The 21,572-nt window shown below is 35.6% G+C and overlaps 1 long non-coding RNA gene across 2 annotated transcripts in view; it reads left to right on the forward strand.

The window, feature by feature from the left end:
• The first annotated feature begins 13,819 nt into the window (after positions 1 to 13,819).
• LOC142035460 (uncharacterized) overlaps positions 13,820 to 21,572 on the forward strand; it is a 47,700-nt gene continuing 39,947 nt past the window's right edge. The window contains exons 1-3 of one of the 2 annotated variants that reach the window (XR_012651891.1): positions 13,820 to 14,011; positions 15,369 to 15,453; positions 16,418 to 16,486. This is a non-coding gene — a long non-coding RNA (uncharacterized LOC142035460). The remainder of the gene's footprint in view (positions 14,012 to 15,368; positions 15,454 to 16,417; positions 16,487 to 21,572) is intronic. The other variant, XR_012651890.1, reaches the window with a different exon arrangement.

Here is a 21,572-nt window from a genome sequence, read left to right on the forward strand (position 1 = left end):
TTTTTGTGACTGTAGGCTCAAAAGTGAGCACCTGTGGGAAGCTCTTCGTCTTATGGCCAGTCTGGAAAACATGGGAGCCAAACTACCATTCTCTAGGTTTCGTGTTTCTTCTAGCTGTTATCTAAACTGCATTCTCTTTCTCAAAACAAAGATATCAAATTGCTTTTATGCACCAATAACCTAAACTACTTCTGTGTTTTCCAAGATGCCAGGAATCCTCAATGTCTATTAATCAGCTCTTACAAACCTGTGGTTTCTTGTAATTGATTCTGTCAGGCAATGATATGGTTTCAATACAGAATTTTGCATCATATTGGAAAATTAAAATGTGTAGGAAACAGAAAATTGTTATTTTGGGCTGAGTTTAAAATAAGTAGCAATAACTCTGCCAGTTGGAATAAACTAAGGAGACTTCTTGAAAGACCAAAGCTTTTTCCTGTGTAACATGTTATAATGTTGTGACTTAGTCATTAAATAACTCATGTCTTCAGCATTAGAACAATAAGCATGGTTATGTCTGGGAGCTCAGCTCCTTTGACAGAAAGATATCTTATTTCTGGTTGTTTGCCATATAGGGACAGGTCATCCGTTACAAATGGTTTGTTTGTGACACTGTCCTGGTATTTTCAGCTGTGAAAGCTTTTATATGACCTACTGTAATAACAGCTTATCCTGAGGAATGTGGCTATATGAAAAAAATTTTACTCTCACAAATACTTCACACAAAAAGAAATCTGGCATGACTACTGAAGCCTATTGATTACTCAGGATTTATCTTGGTATAACTGAGAGCTGATTTTGACCTACTGTTTTATGGTTTTAGGCTTATATTTATTAAAAAGAATAATTTTTAGATGCTATATATATTTCTGTTTGTTAGTTGAGGTAGAATTTAAGTATAACTAAACAACTGTTACAAATACATTTTCCTGTGCAAGTCCTACAACAGTTAATATCTGATCATTTGCTGAAAAACAGCAGTGAATGAAGCCTGGCAGAAATGTGGTTTTAAAGTAATGATCTACCTGGGGAGAAAAAAAGCTATTTCTGTTAATTGCATCTTTGTAATTGAAATTTACTGAAAAGCATGGCAATCTAAAATACATAGAGAAATATTTTAATTTCCTACCCTCAACAATGATGTATAAATGATTTTCCATTTAAAAGTAAAAATAATCAAATATTTCTGAGTGTCCTGGTTTCAGCTGGGATAGCGTTAATTGTCTTCCCAGTAGCTGGTACAGTGCTATGTTTTGAGTTCAATATGAGAAGAATGTTGATAACACACTGATGTTTTCAGTTGTTGCTAAGTAATATTTAGTCTAAAGTCAAGGATTTTTCAGCTTCTCATGCCCAGTCAGCGAGAAAGCTGGAGGGGCACAAGAAGGTGGCACAGGACACAGCCAGGGTATGTGATGTCACATCTAGTATAGAAACTGGGGGGAGTGGGGGCGGGGGGGATCACCGCTCAGGGACTAACTAGGCATCGATCAGTGGGTGGTGAGCAATTGCACTGTACATCATTTGTATATTCCAATCCTTTTATCATTACTGCTGTCACTTTATTAGTGTTATCATTATCATTATTAGTTTCTTCTTTTTATATTCTATTAAACTGTTCTTATCTCAACCCATGAGTTTTACTTCTTTTCCCCATTTTCTCCCCCGTCTCACTGGGTGGGCGGGGAGTGAGTGAGCGGCTGCATGGTGCTTAGTTGCTGGCTGGGGTTAAACCAACACTGAGATAACCTGACTTTTGTGTACTCAAGGACTGCAGGAGCTAAAAATGGTCCACATCATTTTGTCTGAAATTATCAATCAGGTTTTGGATTTTCATTCCAACTCAGAACAACCAGAGTTCTAAAAGTTCCTACTAAGGATTTTTCTAGGTTTTATTATTAACTTCTAAATCTATGTAAAATAAACATGAACTGAATTTTAGATATTTTCTGTTTTTTTTTATCTTGCCCACTGGTGATTGGGAACTAAAGCACCTCTATTGTGAAAATCTCAGCCTAAGACTAAACAGCTGTTCCTTGGCCTCAAAGGAAAAAAGGTGTGTTTTCCTGTCAAGAAATATACAATGAACGATCACCATTTCTAGGAAGACTTTTCACTTTCCTAGGATTTGGTTTTTTAAATTTTTTTTAATTGTTGTAGGAAAACTGCTTTAAGAAATACAAGGAGAAGAAACAGAAATAAATACTCTCCATTTTCATATTGCTTGTGTATTTCATGCTATTTTGTTACAATAAAAAACCTACCTTGATTCTTCCCATTTTAAAAGGAATGGTGACATTCTCTTTGGTTTTAATCTTAGCAGCAATGTGAACACTTGAGTATTTCTGGCTGTTGTGTTCTTTATGTGACAGGTCTATGGATTAAACTAGCCAATTAAGCAGGAAGGTGGTTTTAGTTGCCTTTTTTCTTTGCATGAATGCAATTTAAAAAATACAGTGGTTTTCAATATGTCACTTCCTGATTAGTGCCTTGTTATATTGACATCACTGTGGCATGTACTTGCTATTTCTGTTGAATACAAATATATTAGGACACAATAAAATGGCAACTGTTTTATAGGAACTTAGTAAATGTATGCATTGTGTAAATTGCAGTTTGTTGCATGGTAGAAGTGAAAATGTAGACACAGGTAGTATAAAATATATCATTAAATAGGTTGTGCCATGTTAAATTCAAACAGATTAAATGCAGCAAGAGTCATAACAGGAAGAATAATAGTATGTGTAATACTTATTGCAGAACTAAGATACTAATGCTAAACGTGAGAACCTGTGTGTATGACTGCTTCTCAGCATAGCAGATGAGTATGAAGATCCTTAGCTGACACACTTTCATGCGGCTCAGGTGTTGGTGATTGTTACAGCTTTCATATCAATTTGCATGTTACAATAACTTTTATATTTTATTTTTTTAATTGCTTATCAGTGTTCATAACCCAGTTAAGGGAAACTACAATAGTATTTAATCTGATAACATCTTTCTGGTAATTAATTTTTTTATATTATATCAAAATGACTGAAAATAATTTTAGTAATTTTCTGTTTATTTCTGCTCTCCTGCAATCTAATAATGAAAATGAAAGCTTTATCCTTTTCAACTATAACGCACTAGTTTACAATTAAAGGCCTTTTACAGTTCAACCCAGTTCAATTGACTTGCTATATTAATACCAAACCTGAAAATTAAAGTATTTTAAAAAATTTGAAACTTCATTATTTATCTATTGAGGATTAAATAAGGAAACAAAAGGATATAGAGAAGAAAAATCTTTTACTGTTTTCATAACAACATTATCCATTTTAAGTATGAGAAAAAGTTGATTAAAACCTATGTTGTAAAATGTCCTTCATGCAAATTGAACAAGCAATGGAGGAAGCTGATGATTTTATTATGGCTAGATGGAAGGAACAATGATGAATAATGAACAACTCCTACCTTCTTTAAAATTTTTTTTTAAGAAATATTTGCTTATAAAAACAAAATCTGAGTGATTTATTTATATTTATCAGATAAATGAGCATCAATCCACATGAGAAATCATTAAAAAACAGCTTAATATCTAAATAAGCTGAATCTCAGACAACTACCTCAGCACATGCCTAACATAAATCTTCTTACAATGGTATAACAAGTTGGGATTGAGATGTGTAATTGTCATTGCTTGTCCTAACTGTTTTCTTGAAGTCAGAAATAACATTTTAGATTCTTCTGTATTGTAGCTATTCTGTATGTTGTAAGTATAGGTTCATAGGATAATTTATGTTGGAAGCAACCTCAAGGGGTCTCTTGTACAGCCTTGTGCTTAAAGCAGGGTGAGCTATGACTTCAAATCAGATTGCTCAGGGCTTTATTTGGTTGGGTCTTGAAAGCTTCCCAGGGTGGAGACTGCACAACCTCCCTGGGCAACCTGCTCCACTGCCTGACTGCCCTTGTGGTTAAAGCTTCTCCTTATATTCAGTCTGATCATTTATTGTTTCAAGTTATCACTGTTGTCACTTGTCCTCACACCATAACACCATACACCACTTTGAAGAGCCTGGCTCTCTTTTCAGTAACCTCCTAGTGGGTATTGAAAAGTTGCTATTTGATTCCCCCTGAAAATTTCCCTTCTTCAGTCTGAATAAGACCAATTTCAAGCAAAAGAGTTTGCTTTGGTTTTTTGCTATTTTCTCAGTGCTCTACCTCCCCACCCCCCATGTTGATTTAATAGGTCTCTGAAAATTTGTTCACAGTAGTGGTAATTAATATTATTAATATACTATTCTTAGAATCTGGGTTGATTGCAGTTCCTATGCGATATTGATAACTTTTGTAGGAATATCTTCTGAAAGGAGAGTTAATTCCAAATTAGCAAATCAAAAAGTTATCTTTTATTATTCTTCCAATTCATCTGTATATGTGGCTTAGTGTATTCCACTATGCTTGTTTTTCATTACACTTTCAAGTAGCATAATAAACTCAGTTTATGTCATGTGATTATAAATATTACAGGAGATAAACAAAAAAACCTATTTCCAGAATGGAAAGTAGGAAAAGTTGTTGACTTTTGAAATTAAGAGTTATACTTTTCTTATTCCTCATGATATAGTAGCAAGCAACTAGAGTAAATCCTGAAACTTCAACAAAATTAACTTCTGTGGTTTTCTTATTAAGATTAGAAATGAAAAACCTACTCCTTAAATTTATACGCTGATGTGGTCTCTACCTCAGGAGCTTCAAAAGGAGGTAGCTGTTTATATATATATCTCAGCTTTGCTTGTCGTTTAGTTTTTCATTTCTTTGTGATTCTTCTAAATGACAAATATTTGCCGGCGTGGGGGTAGGGGAAGTCTCCTAAGGGATATGGAACTCTTCTCCTGGGATATATCCACATGCATCTGTTGTAATTTTTCAAAATATATTGTTGTATACAGATTGCAGAATAATAATCCTTTCCTTTTCTGCAGCATCTTTTAGAGATTTCAGAGCGTGTTGCAATTAAGCTACAGTACATTCCTTTAGAGCAGTTGGTATTATGTGTATTTTAGAGATAAGTTTCATAAGAAGTGAATGGGAGGATGAGAAACAAAGATGCAGGTTTCTTCTGCGCTTCAGCTCTTTTGGGCACAGAAGAGGTTTGGGGAAACCAGGAAGAGGTTGCAGACAGTATGCTGGTTCCTGGGGGAGGTTTGAAACTGTAAATATCATGAAGCTCAGTAATTACTGAGGCTTCTGTATAAACTGTATGATAATGAACACTTCAGAACAGTTAGTGGACAGTTAAGCAATAGGAAGTGTCTGGTATAAGCTCCTTGCCCACTTCCCTTGTGTAGTGAAAGGAGTGAAGTACAGACTTCCAGAAGTCTCATCCTTTCCTATGTCTCTCCTTAGCCTGTAGACAGAACCTAGACAAGTGGCCTATAAGAGATGCCTGGGATTTTAAATGACTAAAGTTATTGGATGCCCAGCTGCTCCTTCTAGTGTAGGCAAGAGCAAGAGTAGATAAAGGTGAAGGCACTGATCCATGACCATGCTTAGGAAGGCTGAGGCTGAGTATTTTGTGTTGCATCCAAATTAGGAAAAACTCCAAAGCTTTACAATATGAAAAACAAATACCTTAAGGCAGATACTTGGTTTCTACAGGGCATATTCTCATCTTGCAATCTATAAAACTGGACTAAGGGTTTTAATAAGGGCTTCCTATGCTTATGACTTTGCAGCACTCCTATAGGTGTGCCAGTCCTGTTTGGTGAGGCCTCTGCTGAAAACTGTGTACAGAATCTCTGATGTTGAACGTTGAAGTGGCCCTTTGAGGAATCCAGCTGTAGCAGTGTGACTGACATGACTTTATAATACAAAGTACACAAGATTAGAGATGAGCCATGCTCAAATCAGGACTATTTTGTGAAACTGGTGATTCTCTGGCGTATAAAGAGAAGCAAAACTTTAACTACCATTTTTATTAATTCTTCAGAAACTGCCCTGTGTCTAAGGTAGCCTATAGTAACTGCCTCCTATAGGACTTCCATTATGGCTTGGTATAAAAATTAAAGAAGGCAGGGAACTGTGAGGAATTCCAGACCAAGGCAGAGTTTGACAAAGGTAAATCCAAAAGTCATGCTGTAACAGAATACGAACAAGTTCCTCTTCTTGGCTGTCAAAGGACCAACTCTCAGATCTCAAGGTGACCTGAGCCTGGACAATTTCTTGTCATGGTATTAATTTTAGACTTTGTAGGCAGATAGCTTGGATGTAGATTGTCTTTTAGTACCTCCCAGAACTGCTTATTTTGAAATTAAGATACTGGCTCCTTAAAATTCCTCTGTAGGCTAAATATACCTAATACTGGAATCTCGTTATAATCTTTCTGGTTTACCATTGAAAGCTTAAAGAGTTTAATTTGCAGAATTTGTAACAGTGTGTGCAGCTCCATGTACGGCAGAGTCAATGTTGCAACCATAACCCTGTATGCCTTGTTCATGTGAGTACTCTCACATGAAAATATCACTGTAACTATTTGCATGAGAAAGAATGAAGTGTAAGTACAGAGTTACAAAGTAGGGACTTCCAGCCAGATAATCTTTAATTTTCCATAGATGTGGACTGGCAGCTAATGGGAATTTCAAAAGAACTTTGGTGACTAAAATGATCCTTGAAAACTCTAAGCATCCAAATACCTTTGAAACTCGCCCTTTTTTGGTCCGTATGTGATGTGCTATACTGGATGTTGCGTATATTTCACCTTGCATATTTAAAAGAGGAACAATATGTGTATTTAAAACTATATTATTTCATTCAATTTTTGTCTTTGAATTCTTCCAACATTATCCAAAAAATTGGGTAATGATTTTACTGCAACAGTAGCAATAGCTTTTTATCTCAGTCTAAATTAAGGAGGCTCACATTAAATTTCACATACACTGTACATTATTAATTAAAAATAAAGGTCCATTCATTAGAACGAAAGGTCATTAATGTAATTGTTGTGGGTCCTGATTAAACAAATGCAAATGGCTGGATCAGTGGAACTACAGATGCCAAAAGAATTAATACCAAAGGAAATATTCACCAAATTGCTTGATATTCCCCTATACAATTAAATGACATGAAAGAGGTCACTGGGCTCTTTCAAAAGAGACAAGGTATCTATGACAGAAAAAGCATGAAAAAAAATTGCAAGAGCTAGAAGGCTCAAAATTTTTCCACTGGATTCTGTGTGAACCATAAAATAAAATTTCTCTTTATGTTTAAAAACCATAACAGATGAGGAGTGCATAAAGTAAAGTAATTCGGTATGCATCAGGAAAAAGAATATCTCACCAAGGAAAAGTCAAAGGTCCCTGCTAAAAGCAGCTGTATCTTTTTCATGTATGAAATGCATGAACAATTACATTTCCTAGGTATGCTAGTTTTACAGGATATTGTGCTGAATTTACATGGGTAATGACAATAAAGTTTAATCTCTTGATGCAAGGATATATGTGATTCTCATGCAAATTCATATTAAATATATATGAGGCATAGACACAGGACAGGAGCTGCTATTTTCTTCAGGTATTTGTAACAGGAGTTGCCATGGCATCATTCTGCTACTGTTGTTATACAGAAGTTGGTATCTTAAGCCATTTTCAATGTTAAGGGTGCTGAATTTCTTTAAATTGATGGCAGTGAACATCTGGAGTAATGCTACAGAAGTTAGCCACTATCCACTGATTGAAGAGTAGAGTCTAGATATGATTTTGAACACTTTTGCTTTATAGTGAAATTTGCAATCTGTCTTCTGAATTGTTATCATTCAGCTAGTGTAAAATTGCTACTTTGATGTTTCATGTTAGTCATCATCACACTGTGAGAAAATGAACTATATATACTGATAAGAGAGCGATACATGGAGGGAACCTGTGCAGTTCTTAAGATTCTCAAATATTCTACACTGAAATGTCTCATTGCTGCTCTGCTTAATAACAGTCACCTTGCCCTTGCTGGTCTCTTCATGTGAGTTTCTATACTGCTGTTCATGAAAGAATAGAATAACTAATATAGAACTGTGAGATAGAAGTGCAAAATTCTCAAATATTTTTGTTCTTTTCAGTCCGAAATAACAAGTGATAGAAGAGGAGGGAATTTAATTTAACTGCTTTGCTAATTCTTCTTTTAGTATCATTAACCCAGGGCCATCACGTTAATCTAATGTAAGAGTTTTATCACCTAACTTTCCCTTCCTACCAGCTGGACATCTAGTCAGAACTAAGTGCCTAGGAGAACCTCTGAGGTTATGAGTAGCTTTAGGTGGTATTCCACCAACCTGAGGTGCCTGTCACAGGAAGAATGTATCATTGCCTGGAGGTACTTCTCACCACGGGTTGTAATGGGAACCTTCAAAACTGGAGTGGACTAGCTAGCTGCCTGATTGCTTAGTGGCTAATGTAAAATGAGATTAATTTTACTTGTGGAGCTAAAGTGAAGTCTTTAGTCAACCTGTTGTTTACAACTGCTCTTTATACCTGAAAATGCTATTCAGCAAGCTACTTCAGTAGACACTTCACTTTAGGTATATACATATGCCTTATTTATTTTACTGGTGGACTTGGAAATTCCAGAAATCCCTCGAGGGTTTCTTTATTGGGGCCAATTATATATCCTGAGATGGTAATCAGTATTACCATTGTAGTCATAGGACCACGTTGTCTTGAATATCAGTGCATAGTTATTCCTCCAACCCAACATAATTCTCATGGTTTTCCACTTCTCTGTGTCATGTAGTAAGAGACTGCTTGTGTCTCTACCTTATGGAGGGGGAGGGAAGGGGGAAGCGCTACTGATTTCTAAGTTATTTAAAATGTACAAGATTGGAAGTCTCCCTAGAATGTGCAGTACAGCTAATTCATTCTTTGTAGTGCAAATATTTCATTATAAAGATGAAGTTTATTGAAATGGAAAATTTTGCTTTAAAGGATCAATTTAAATGGAACTGTGATGTAATAATCTACTTGCTGGACCTTTTGGTCTCAGTTTATGTTTTTCCATACGATTTTCTAATTTATGTTCTTATCTTCCCCACCACCAGTTTAGGTAATGTTTTGGGCCAATACATGTTAGGTCTTTTCTCTTTTAAGCCATGGCATTGGAAAAAACAAAACAAAACCCAAAACCCTCATAAAACATGTCCTGTTTCAGAACTGAGTGGAGTTTTGGTTTGGGGTTTTTTTGGTTTGTTTCTTTTTTTTTCAGGGAAGACTGGGTTATTGTGAACATTTTTTCCTCTCTTAAAGGGATTAAAGAAGTATCAGTAAAGTCAACCAAAAAAAGGAGTTTGTAGAGTTTGTGAAATCTTTTCATGGCTGTAGGGATGTTGAAATAACAGATAACAGGAAAATAATATAACTTTTATGATCCCAACTGTAAAGCACGGCATGCTTGTTAGTGGCAATAGTTAGGTAATACGAATTTTCCAGCTTTCCTAAGGGAAGGGAAGAATGGCTTCTCAAAAAATTGAAAAAGAAAACTTTATTGTTTGGGAATTGTTTTGGAGAGCTAAAGGGAGAAGTTAATGGTTCGATACGTTTGGATGCTTGAGAAATAACCTTTACCCATCTTGGACTACTGTATGATGTGGAAGGTGGTACATTTTGTGCTTTAGTAGGTGGGAGATTCGTTTTAAACTCTTATTTTTTTGTTAATTTGTTATTTTTCCTGTTTCTAGTTTTGGAAGTTTGAATTTTATTAAAAGCAAGAGAAAACATAAACTGCTATGTATTTTTTTTTTCCTGAAGAATTAAAAAGGTGGTTTTTGAACTTTTCTGGCTTGTGTAAAACTGTAGTAGCTACACAACAGTGGATAGTTGCATAATAGCTAGCCTGCAATTTTCTGAGGAAAATATTTTACATGCTAGTTTTTCAAACTGCAAGGTGAGAGCTAATATATATTCTATATGTATACCTAAACACAAACACACAGATATACATGTATGTATTTATATAAGTTCAGTTGAAAAAGGATAATTTAAAACTATTCAGAAATACTCTAATAAGACTGAATTTTGTATGCTTTGTATAAGTATAGCCATCCTCTCTAAAACAACAAAATCTAAGTGTCTCACAGACTGTTAGAGGGAATCGCTCTTTTCTTGCTTTCATCCCCACTTGCTTTCTAGGAATGTAACAGTAGTCTCTCCATAACAAGCAGGAGTAGCTCACTCTGCATCTTCCCAACAATGACAGCATCCGTGACTGCTTCATGACCTCAGAAATTGACACTTCCGAAAACCAATTTTGTCTTCTCTTGAGTGAAGTTCCCAGTCTTTGTTCAGATATGGTCTTCTGACATGTAATGACCTTTTCATTTTCCCATGAGTGAAGTCAGACTATTAAGAGGATTTTTGCTATTGTCAGAGAGTTTTTATTATTATTTGTATTATTTATGCTTTTTGCTGAAACAGCTCTATGTTCTGTTTGGAGAAATTACTGTCTGTCAGACACAAAGGTATAACAGGTATTTGATATTTATACTTTTGGATTCATTCCAGGAAACAATGAGACTAAGCTACATAAGTTCAAAAAGGAGTTGTAGTCCTGCGTATGACACAGAAATCTAGTACTGTCAGTGAAAGTCTGACAGTTGGAATTAGTAGAGCTGAAATGTTCAATGAAGTAAATAGAGCAATGCAAATCTCAAGGGCTTCTGAAATACAGATTATGCAAGCAAGATTTTGAAAATGTGTATTACATTGCTTCTTCCTGTCACACCATCCACCATACCTCTCTTTCCTCTCTTCCACTTCTAAAAATCAACTTGAAGAGCCTGCCTCTAGTTTGAACCTAGCATGGTTTCAAGAAGCGCAGAACTTCATCTGTGATGCAGGAAAAATCTCTCTCCATGGAAAAGGCCCTAATGGCAAATCTAATGATAGCATGTTCCCCAAGGAAAGCTGCCACCTTAGACCGTGTTCCTACAGGAGATCAAGTGAACAACTGATTCCTTGTATAAAATGTGTGTGTGCATGTATATGGTGACATGACACAATGCTTTGTGACAGTTCATTTTATTCTGGGTCTTTCAAATGACAGATAAAATGATTTCTGTAATTATTCTTAGATATAAGACCCAAAGTCAGTTCTGTTAATGCATGTACTTGGATACATTTAGGTATCTCATTTAAGCACCCCTCTGGAAAAAAATCTGGAAATCAGAAGTGATTGAGTGAATGAGCTGCAACTGTATTGCTTCTAGGCCCAGGAAAAAGGCAAGTGTAACTGGCTGATTTTCATTTCAAATGTTTCATTTGCAGTGAAATTTCATCCCAAGGCTTACATAACCAGACTTGCTTTTCTTGTAGGTAAATTAGCTCTTGTTTTACTTCCAAGCTAAATTAAGATTATTACCATTTTATGCTAAGGAGTATGAGAAAATTTAAATATATACTTGCTTTAGAACAGAAATGTACATTAACGATACCAGTGATAAAATACTACTAGTCATTACAAGTTTTTATCACTGCTTGTGATTAGAAATAGATGAATTATATAATGAAACATACCACTGAGGAAATTATTGTATATATAACTATGACTTATTTTAAAATAATTAGGTTTATAATTTGATCGGAATGTAGAATATTTAAAAAAAAACCCTAATATAATTAGTAAATTAAGCAAGAAGAAATATATGTATTCTCCTAAAGCTCAGAGAGGCTTTGTTGTGTCTGTATTTGTTGTGTAACAATAATGCAGTTTTTATTATCTGTTTAGAGACAGTTCTGCTCAACTTTGAATTTTTTTTTCTCTTTCTGAACATTCAGTGTGACTTTTGTCAATGCATTTTTAGGTTTCCACTGGGTTGGTTTGCTTTCATTCCAGGATTGAAGTCAGTTGGTGTGTTTCCAGGATTACCGAATGGTTGAACCTACCTCAATGATATATAGGGTCTACAGAAAAATGGTTTTGCAACTTATATGCTTGAGAGAGAGGGAATATGTCCAAAAAAATTCACTAAGTCATCTATCAAAGGTGCCAGCACAGCCAGTGGCTTTATTTCTCAAGAAAGCAGAGAGATGAAAATACATGAGGGGAGATTTTTTTGATTGCCTTCTGGGAAAATTATTCTATGAGTTACTTTTGCAAAGAACGTAATTTGCCTGAGGTACAGCAGGAATAATATGAAAAGCACTGGCAGAAATGCATTCCTGATTTAATTCTGTATAAGATGATGCAGTTCTACCAGAATCAGAACTCTATCAGGAGCTCCACAAGTATCACTGGAGATGGATGTGATTTGCCATGTTTGATAATGTTACAGGTAACTCTTGAAAGATTTACTATAAGGAAAAACTGGAAACAGAGAGGGAGAAAGATTTTTACTTCTCAATGAACTATTAATGTAATGACAAAGAAGTTATAATTTTTGCTTTGGCTTGTCTTTGCTCAGGCATACCTTGTACTAGCTTGCCAGAATGATGGGTGGCATTAGACATAATCCATGTCCTTGAGACTAAAAGAGTACAGAGTCTTGGAGTTAGCACAGGTGTTGCATAAATCTGGACCCTTCAGAAAAACCAGATATATTTCGTTATCACTTTCATCAGGAGGAACTCGAGAGCCTAAAAAATGCCAAGCTTTGGTAGTTATATTTGTGTGGTATACACTATGTCATACTCCTGACTCCTGTGTTGTCTGCCCATCTGAACACTTTGAACACACAGAGTTTTCGAACAAGCTTAAAGCTTACAAGCAAAGGTAAGGCATGGGTCAAATCAAATCTAGATGAGAACGAACACTCAGGGAGACTTATAAAGGAATTAGTTTATTGTATACTTAGAAATTTCTGTTACCTGTAGCTTATTTTGCAAAGAGTAGGGCAGGTTTTCTTATAGAAAGATCTAATTTGTTTAAAGTATGTCATTATTAAGGTAAGTGCTGTAACATGAGTTACATAATTTAAATGCAAATTAATAATGGAAAAGTGGCCGTTGATGCTGCATTTGATCTCTTACTACTTTGTATCAAAGTGGTCGCGTTCAAATACTCCACACAGATACACTGGGCTTTGCAAAATTTAGGTAAAATGGAGCTTAAATTCATAGTATCCTGTTTTAGTCTGGAAATCAACAGCTTGATAGATGAAATATTGCAAAAGCATCTTTGCAAAAATTCCCTCCTCTCCAATATTTGGTTAATATTAGAGTGTTTTGCTATTTAAAATCTCTAAATTAGGTGAGTACTTTTGAAATGTGCCAGTTTCCAACCTGAACATTGGCAGCCCTGGGGCTGTGCCTGCAGCAGGGATATGGTAGCAAAGAAAATACTGTGTTCCTACCTCTATATAATGCTGTGGAGGCTTTCCAATTCCAGAAGATCTCCATTTACTATGGCCATTGGACAGGTATGGATTCTTTATTAATCAATATGACAGATATGACAGCTAGGATCAATTATGATAACATATTTGAGATGTGAAAGCACTCTTCATAACTGGACTAAGAATATTAATTCATTACACGCATAGAACCAGACAGCCGTGGATTAAATAGTATGGTTGGTTTGTTTCTTATTGTGTGGGCCAAATTAGAAATGATGACTGAGGGAAACTGTGCCGGGTCTTAATTCTGCATAAGGTACATTTTAACTGCATAAGGATATAAACAACACTTATTTCTTAGCTTTATTTTTTAGTCTTGTTCTGTGTGGTTTCTCTGGCATTCAGTATTCATCAGTAGTTTGCCATCAGTCATGACTATAAAGTATCAAGAATTTGATTTTTATAAAATATAATTCCCTTGTCTCTCTTATTCTGTTTTCACTTACAGCTTCAAACAACATTTCACTGCATTTCACACAAAGACTAATAGACCTAGTGTCAGAGAAGAAACTTCTATAGAATCCAAAAAGAATTTTCTGTGGAATGGAAGAAAAGGCCAACTGAGCGAAATCATGACTAGGTGTCATATATGAGAACCATGTCTGAGACATTAGCAATGGTCTGAGAAAACAAGGGAAGACCGACAGTTTGAAGCTGGTAAGGAGAAACAGCAAGCTACCCCTATTATTATCCACTTGCTATATTCTCCATCTAATTAAAGGTTTTTTAAATGGATTAATAAGGATGTTTAGTCTTGTTTACTATAGACAGTATCAGAAAGCTTAGCTTTTTAAAAATTTTTTTGGCTGAGTTGCTGTATTTACAGTAACCTGAAGTTTTTCAGAGGGAGGTGATGCTGTCTAAACTTCTTCCTGAGTCACTTTAGGCTTTAAAACATCTTGAGCCTGATCAGTCAGTGTGAATTGATGAATTATCAATGGAGCCAAGCCGATACACTGCAGAAGAGAACTAGGCCCTTAAGATATTTAATCTTTTGTCTGACTGTAAGTGTATTTACAAGTCTGTCCTGCACAGTAAATGCTGACTTCGTAACTGTTAAAAGACAAAAATTTATATCATCAGTAGAAGACCCCAGGAGGTCATAAAAGTATCGATGCTTTTATTCTGTCCAGCTAATTTAGACTAAAATTTCACACATGTAGATAATTAATTGTGGAATGTAATGCACTGACAAGACTGCTTTCTTCTCATCTCTGTGATGAAAGCCTTGAAAATCTACTAATGCACATCTTATGATACCTTTAACCTGTATCATAATGTTGCCTAGTCTAAGATTGATGCCAAAAGCAGTATCTTCCTTAAACTTGAAACTGGGAGTTGATCAGCTCTATCAGTTTTTCCACATAAAATTCTCTGGATATATGTCCCAATTCCTTCTATCTGTGATTCAGATATATGTTTATCTCCTGCAAGTTAAAGCAGCTATTTAAAAAAAAAAAAAAAAAAAAGAAAGAAATCTGAGTTTACAAATTATTATATTCTTTTCTAATGGATCCATCTAATAATTATCATTGTTCATTCTTATTAAAAAAATCTGATTAGTGAATTGAACTTGATAATTGAAATTTATATAAAAGTTTTGTGGGGGACTTGTCTTTTATATTTAAGCAAGAAAAAAAAAATTCTGTGTTCCTACATGTGACAGGTGAAAGGTCTAAATTCTGCTGAAATTAGATGTCGCTCTCAGTTACTATCAATCTTCATTGCTCGCTGTCACACTGCAGAAGAACATAGTTAAGTTTTCTGAATTACAGGGTCTTACTGTATAGCCATACACTGACATCATTTCACACTGGCACTAATGTACAATAATTGTAAAGCAATCTTGTTGCCGGAAAATACTGCTTCAGTAGTCAAAGTGGTGGGGTCATGTTCTGAATTTAATTTTTATGCACTATATGCTTTCTTAAGGTAATGGCAGACTATATACATATTTATGTGTTCAAAATTCATGAATGTGTTTACAAACGGTGAATTGTTTTATTTCCTCCAGACTAAGAAGAGAACCATATAATTTGAAGTTCACAAAGACAGCAGTCAACCAGCTGGCTGACTTATAGATTAAGAACTGCTTTGTGGTGAGTAAACTGAGGCTTTCATACACTGAGCTTCTTATATGAAGTGAAGATTCTGTGGCACATTGCTTCAAATAAGTGGAAATTATAAAGCTGCAGTAATTGCATGAAACCTCAAAGAATTAATCTTACAAAAATAGTATTTAAAATGAAATATTTATTACTGTTTCACTAGTTTAGCTGAAGTATTCTATTCTAATGCAAACCATTTTTTTTTTCTGGTTTGATCACCATTCTTAGATTTTACTGTCACTTTGTGACATCTAACACTGTATATTGTAGTTGTATCATCAAACAATATCTGTACCTGATACCATGAAGCACTTTTGCTTGCTAAGAAATCTCTTATTCCTTGACAAGCTTGTATCTGAATATTCCATTGCTGCTGTACTTGCAATTATATACTATTGGGTGGCACTGCAGGCACTGACTATGTAGGGACCTGACTGTCTTCATCTATTCCAGTCACATTCAGCAAAGAGATAAAGCCCATTCTTGCTGAAATTAGATCAGTTCTCATTGGAGATTGTAATGTGGCTGGCAGTGAGGATGCTCCTTGATGCAGCCCATGGCCAAACAGCTGAGAGAAGTGCTGCAGACAGAACAGAATTCTTCCCACAGGGCTCAGTCTCTCAGTGACAGCTGGTAAAGCAAGGTGCTTCCTAAACTGAGTGTAGGGGTTCTAAACACTGCTCATTTGCTCTTCTGATATGCATATTCACTAGGACTTTTCTAGAAAGGCAAAACCTGAGCATCTTTAAGTGAATGTGAAAATATTGAGCTTTGTTCCTACGAATTTAGTCTTTTTTTGGGCAAACTGTGCAGAGGAAGAAATAAAAAGGAAACTAATACTTAGGAACGTTTTGCAAAATTATCTTGTCATAGACTGCTTTACTGAGGCCTTGTGCCTGTATTCATTCAGCACAATTAGATAACCTGAAGCTCTAAAAAAGAAACTGATTTTTAGGGGCATGATTCAGCCTGTATTCAAGGAAAGGGGGAATTTTCACCTGACATGGAAGACATTCAGCTGACAGTAAGTATTACAATTTCTCCACTGTGTCATGGCATAAGGTAATATATCTAGCAAATGCATTTTGAAAACTTCTGCCTTCTCTATTATCCAAAACTGTGATCCTACAAGTATTTGAAAGCAAGCAAATTTTAGTGGAAAACAAACAAAAATAAATAGTCTTAGGGAACGGGTTTTATGGAATACAAGGAAAACTTACTGGCTGAAAGAGATAGCACTGTAAATCTGTTTAGCTTATGGAGATGTATTTGGAGAAATGTACATTCAGAAAGGTTGGAGAGAAGCAGGAATTGTAGGAATAGTCAACTTTTTTTTTTTTTCCTACTAATATAGGTAGGGAAAATTGACAAACTTTTAAAGAAGCTCTTTTGTGGCTATCATGGCTTCAGAAGCACTGAAAATACTACTGGAAGACTGAATCACTGTGCCTCAGATATTTTTTTTTAGCTAGCCATCTTGTGAATTACATCAAGTACACCCCTATCAGGTGTAAAACTTCTCAAATAGTGAACTTTAGGACAGATCTGGAATTCCAGTAAAATACATTTGGATACTAACACTCTAGAATCTTCCCACAGAATTAACCTTTTAGGTTAAATAGTAAAGAAAGGTATTACCTAGAAGAAGATTACATCATAGACAAATGTATAATCTAAGATTATTAGAATCATTGTAAGAGAGCTCTGAAGCATACATGCCTTAACTTGAAAACAGGTTAAATAAAGCTAGTAGGGAAGACTGTTAGATATATCTACAGAGAGGAGTATCGGTCTCATAGGATAGAGCAAGAGGTCCATAACGTCTTCCTTTTGTACAGAAATTTAAATATGTAAATGGAATAAAAAACCTAGGGAATGGATGGAGGGAAAACTTAAAACTATATCACTAAGGAAGTGATAAACAAGTATGGGTAAACTCACGTGTTTAATGCATACTGTATATGAGTAAATGTTGTATTCCCAGGGTTTTTATCTTTGATTCTATGACTGCACGGTATAGCAAAAATACTGGTCACTTCCATGTACAAGTCTGCTTTGATATAGCTTGTAAAACTATTAGACCTGGAGAAACTGTTCTGTCACATATTTTGTGTTTAAAGTTTTACTATAACTGTTTTTAATGGTGGCAGACTTCTGCTATATTGTGCCATTTGTAAGGAATAGAAAAATATTTTCAGGATCAGTGCTAGCAAAATAATTTTCTATTTTTAGTTAACAACACAAAACACTGAACAGAACATTTTGCTATGTCTATATCTGATCGTGGCTGGCTGACAGTTCATTAAAGAAATTTGATAAAGTGTGATTTATCTATCTTTTACATCTGTACATTGATTCTTGGAGGAATATATATAACTTTCCTGCTAACATGCTTTACAGTGACAGCTCTAAAATTTAGAAGTGTGGCCTGAGCGTAGTAGGGTATGTATCCTGAGGCAGGAGTATGTTGCTTTGGATTATCTGCTGGGAGCACTGCCAGGAAGAAGCAGTGGGGGCAGGCCTGGGTGAGGGGAGCGGAGCAGTAGTGAGCAGATTCTGGTCAGACAGGGCAGGGATCTGCAGCAGGCAGCTGCCCAGCTGCTGTTCAGTCCTTCGCCTTGTTTCCTTCACATGGCAGTCCCTGAGAGCTGGGCAGGTGCGTCCTGCCAAAGCTGGGGATTGTCTCTTCCTGAGGGTACTGTGGTCATTCACTTGGCCATTGCCTTCTTACCACTGCTTCCAACCTCACTGCCAAGCCTAGTCCTACCAGTATTCCTTTCTTTCCAGGATGCTCCCTACTGAAGTGCCCTTCTGCAGAGATACATTACACCTCTGTCCTTTTCTGTCCATACCTCCTCACTCTTGAGAACTATGCCTTTGTAGACCACGTCCGTAGGATGCTGAAGCAGGCTCATTAAAAAAGTGATGTTGGAGGGGCTGCTGTTCCACCTAGAGAATTCCATACAGTTGAACATATTGCTATAGACTAGTGAAAAATCACCCTGGATCAGATTTCTGTGCGGGCTAAAATTCAGGAGGTAACTAGGCTGAGTTTGTTTAGTGGAATAAAGGGAAATGCATTCATCTGAAAATTATTTGGCATGCCTGATAACAAATCTTATAGCTGATAAAATATTTTAAGGATCTCTTGATACTTGCACAGAAATAACACAAAACCCAGTGAGATTTCCCTGCTTAAATAATTCTGAAATAATATACTTGTGGGTAGCAAGAAAAATAAACCAATATTGTGATATGCCTATGTAACACTTTCAGACTAGTCCAATATATGCTAGTTAACTCCCTAGAGATATTACTGAAACATGAGTTGAGGAGTAGTAATGATTAAGACTAATTTTCTTATAGTATTTATAAGGAATAAGTTTGTCACATCAGAAAAAAGGAAAATACAAGGAAAAAAACCCCCCTAACAGCAGAACAAATGTCCTTACTGACTGGAATGATTTTGGTTTCTGTTTAATGCCAATACTCACTCTTCATTTGGCCATAGGATTCCCTGGTTTTCACAGGATTCAGATCTGATAAAATAGTCTATTCTCCCTTCATGGCTTCATTTTAGGTCTTCAGTGAGATCCCTGGGCACCTTAGTAAAACATTACCTGTGTCTACATTGCTATGCATAAAATTAGGCCCATATTGCCTCAAATTAATGTATCTGAAGCACAAATAAGGATGCTCTGTCAATAAAGAGCAGAAAGGAGGAGAGATATCTAGGGCAAGCTATAAATACCACACAGGATAATCCCCTTAAGAGGAAGGCCCATTTCCATTTTCTGGTAAGCATTTTCAAGCTCTGGATAATGAAGGCTGGAAAAATTGTTGCCCAGGTGAAGACATTTTCCTAATTCTCCTGGAAGAAAGACTCAAGGTTGGAGCTGCAATAGTTTTCTAGAAGATAGAGAACTTGTCTTAATGGATTTGCTCTTAATAAGAGCCATACTGGTTTTTGTGGCTTTCTTCCCTTGTAACTGTGCAGGAAAATGTGTTCTGTTATGCAGAAGCATTGAGCAAATACCCCCTCCCCCTTCAAAAAAAAAAAAAAAAAAAAAAAAGAAAATACTTTATAGCACAGTAGGTTTTGCTCCTCAGTAGTTGTAGTGGACCACAGAGGGCTTGTCAGTAACAATTATGTGTGTATATATATTTTATACACGTCTTGTTATTATATTTGTGTGTACAATATATATGTATGCTATACATATGTATATACTTGGTACATGTGTATTTATATTATATGTATGTACAGTTATATAGATATATATGCACACATGTGAGAGAGAAATCAGAAGATGGTTTTTAAGCCATGTGGAAGAAATATAAGGTAGTGCTGTTATTTGCAATATGTCTCCCTCGGGAAGTATTACTAAGCATTATTGTTGACTAGTAATGACGCTTTTCAATGTTTGCTCACTTCTTCAAGCAAAGGTATGACTTTTGTTAGAGTTATTAAAATCTTTCCTCTGTTCTTTATTTTCTCCCCAATGTTGTATTGTCCCATCCAGATAGCTTTTAACAGGTACTTTCTGAAGGCATTCACACTGTCAGTTCAAAGTTTTTGTATTTCTCTGGCAATGATGCCTAAAATGAAAGGATCCAAACACCTTGTGATTGAGCATGCTGCCAGAATTACAGATGGATGCGATTGTTGGCAACCAAGAAGCCTTATGAAACATTGGTATCAAATGGTTAGAGACAGCATTTTTAATTCAAAAATACGTGTTAGGTGCTCTGGGTTTATGCACATGATGGAGCATAATCTAATCAGGTTCATCAAGTTATTTTAAACTATGATTCTTGAGTATATAGTTTGAGTGTTACTTGCACAACCTTGAGCTGTTATATTTCTGTAGCTTCAAGATTTATATTTAGTTTACCCTGAAAAAAATGCTTCTTAGGGAATAAGGTCAAAGGACTAATACCTGTGCTAGCTTCTAAGACCACATCGTGTATGATATGATATCAGTATTGTGTCATATCCTGATCCTTTTCATGTGTCTGGATTGTTGTGTAATTCATTGTGGGGATCAATTTACTCTTGTATTTTAATGTCACGTTTATTGCTGTGTTTCAAGTTGTAGTCTTTTATTGTAGCTAATTTAATTATGCTGAGATAGGGTGACATTTTGGAGATCTAACTGACCTACTGTTCTTTTTCCCTCCTTTTCTGCCCCACATGTAGAGAAAATATTTACATGTAGAAAACAGTGACAGTCAGGTATTTAGAAGATCCCACTGGATGCTTATCTGTATCTCTTAATTCATAATTACCTTTGAAAACAAGGCACTAAATAACTCATGTTAAACCATACTGATTTTCATTAGGGTTTTGTGATCCTAAATCAGATAAGTGCTTTAAAATATTTACCCTCAGAAATGAACAGTAGACTTCCTTTTTTGACAATGGTTGTTTGGCTGTCTCGTTGAATGCAAAATACATGACAAAATACTTGCGATCCTCTGGTTCAATATAACTGCTCTGCATAATTGATAAAAACAAGTTCCTGCCCTTTTTTATTAACATGTTATGGTCTTTCTGTTAATTTAGTTCTAAGCTTGCTGTATCAGAAGGTGGGGGGTGCCATGGTATGTGGAAACTTCTGGTGTGTAATTTATCTTCACATAGTGTTCACATCCAGATAAATGAAAGAGGAAATGTTTTCTTCAAGAAACAGAAGCAAGGTGTTCTGGAAAGAAAATTTACAGCTTATAAAATCACTGCGATGTGTTAAATTAGCACATTAAATCCAATCCCCTTAATAATTTTTAAGCTAAAAACAAATAGTTCTACTTCATATTTTAAATTAATGTCTGAGAATCATCTTTTTAATCCTGAGGTAGTTTCATTTCAGACTGTATTATCCTCTGAAATCCGATGTACTATTAATAGAGACAGGCAAGCCAGTAGATAGCAAGTAGAAGCGTCGTTGAAAGCAGGCAGTTCCGCATTCTTATCATAAATGTGCTGAAATGACAATAGAGAATGTGCATGAGGAATTAAAAGGAATTTCCTAGTGCATTCTTAGTGACCTTGGTCTTAAGGTTCAAGAAGGCTTCTAAGTTTGCATTTATTCTAGTTCTCAAGCATACTT

This window comes from Buteo buteo, chromosome 10, assembly GCF_964188355.1.
Source record: "Buteo buteo chromosome 10, bButBut1.hap1.1, whole genome shotgun sequence".
Lineage (NCBI taxonomy): Eukaryota > Metazoa > Chordata > Aves > Accipitriformes > Accipitridae > Buteo > Buteo buteo.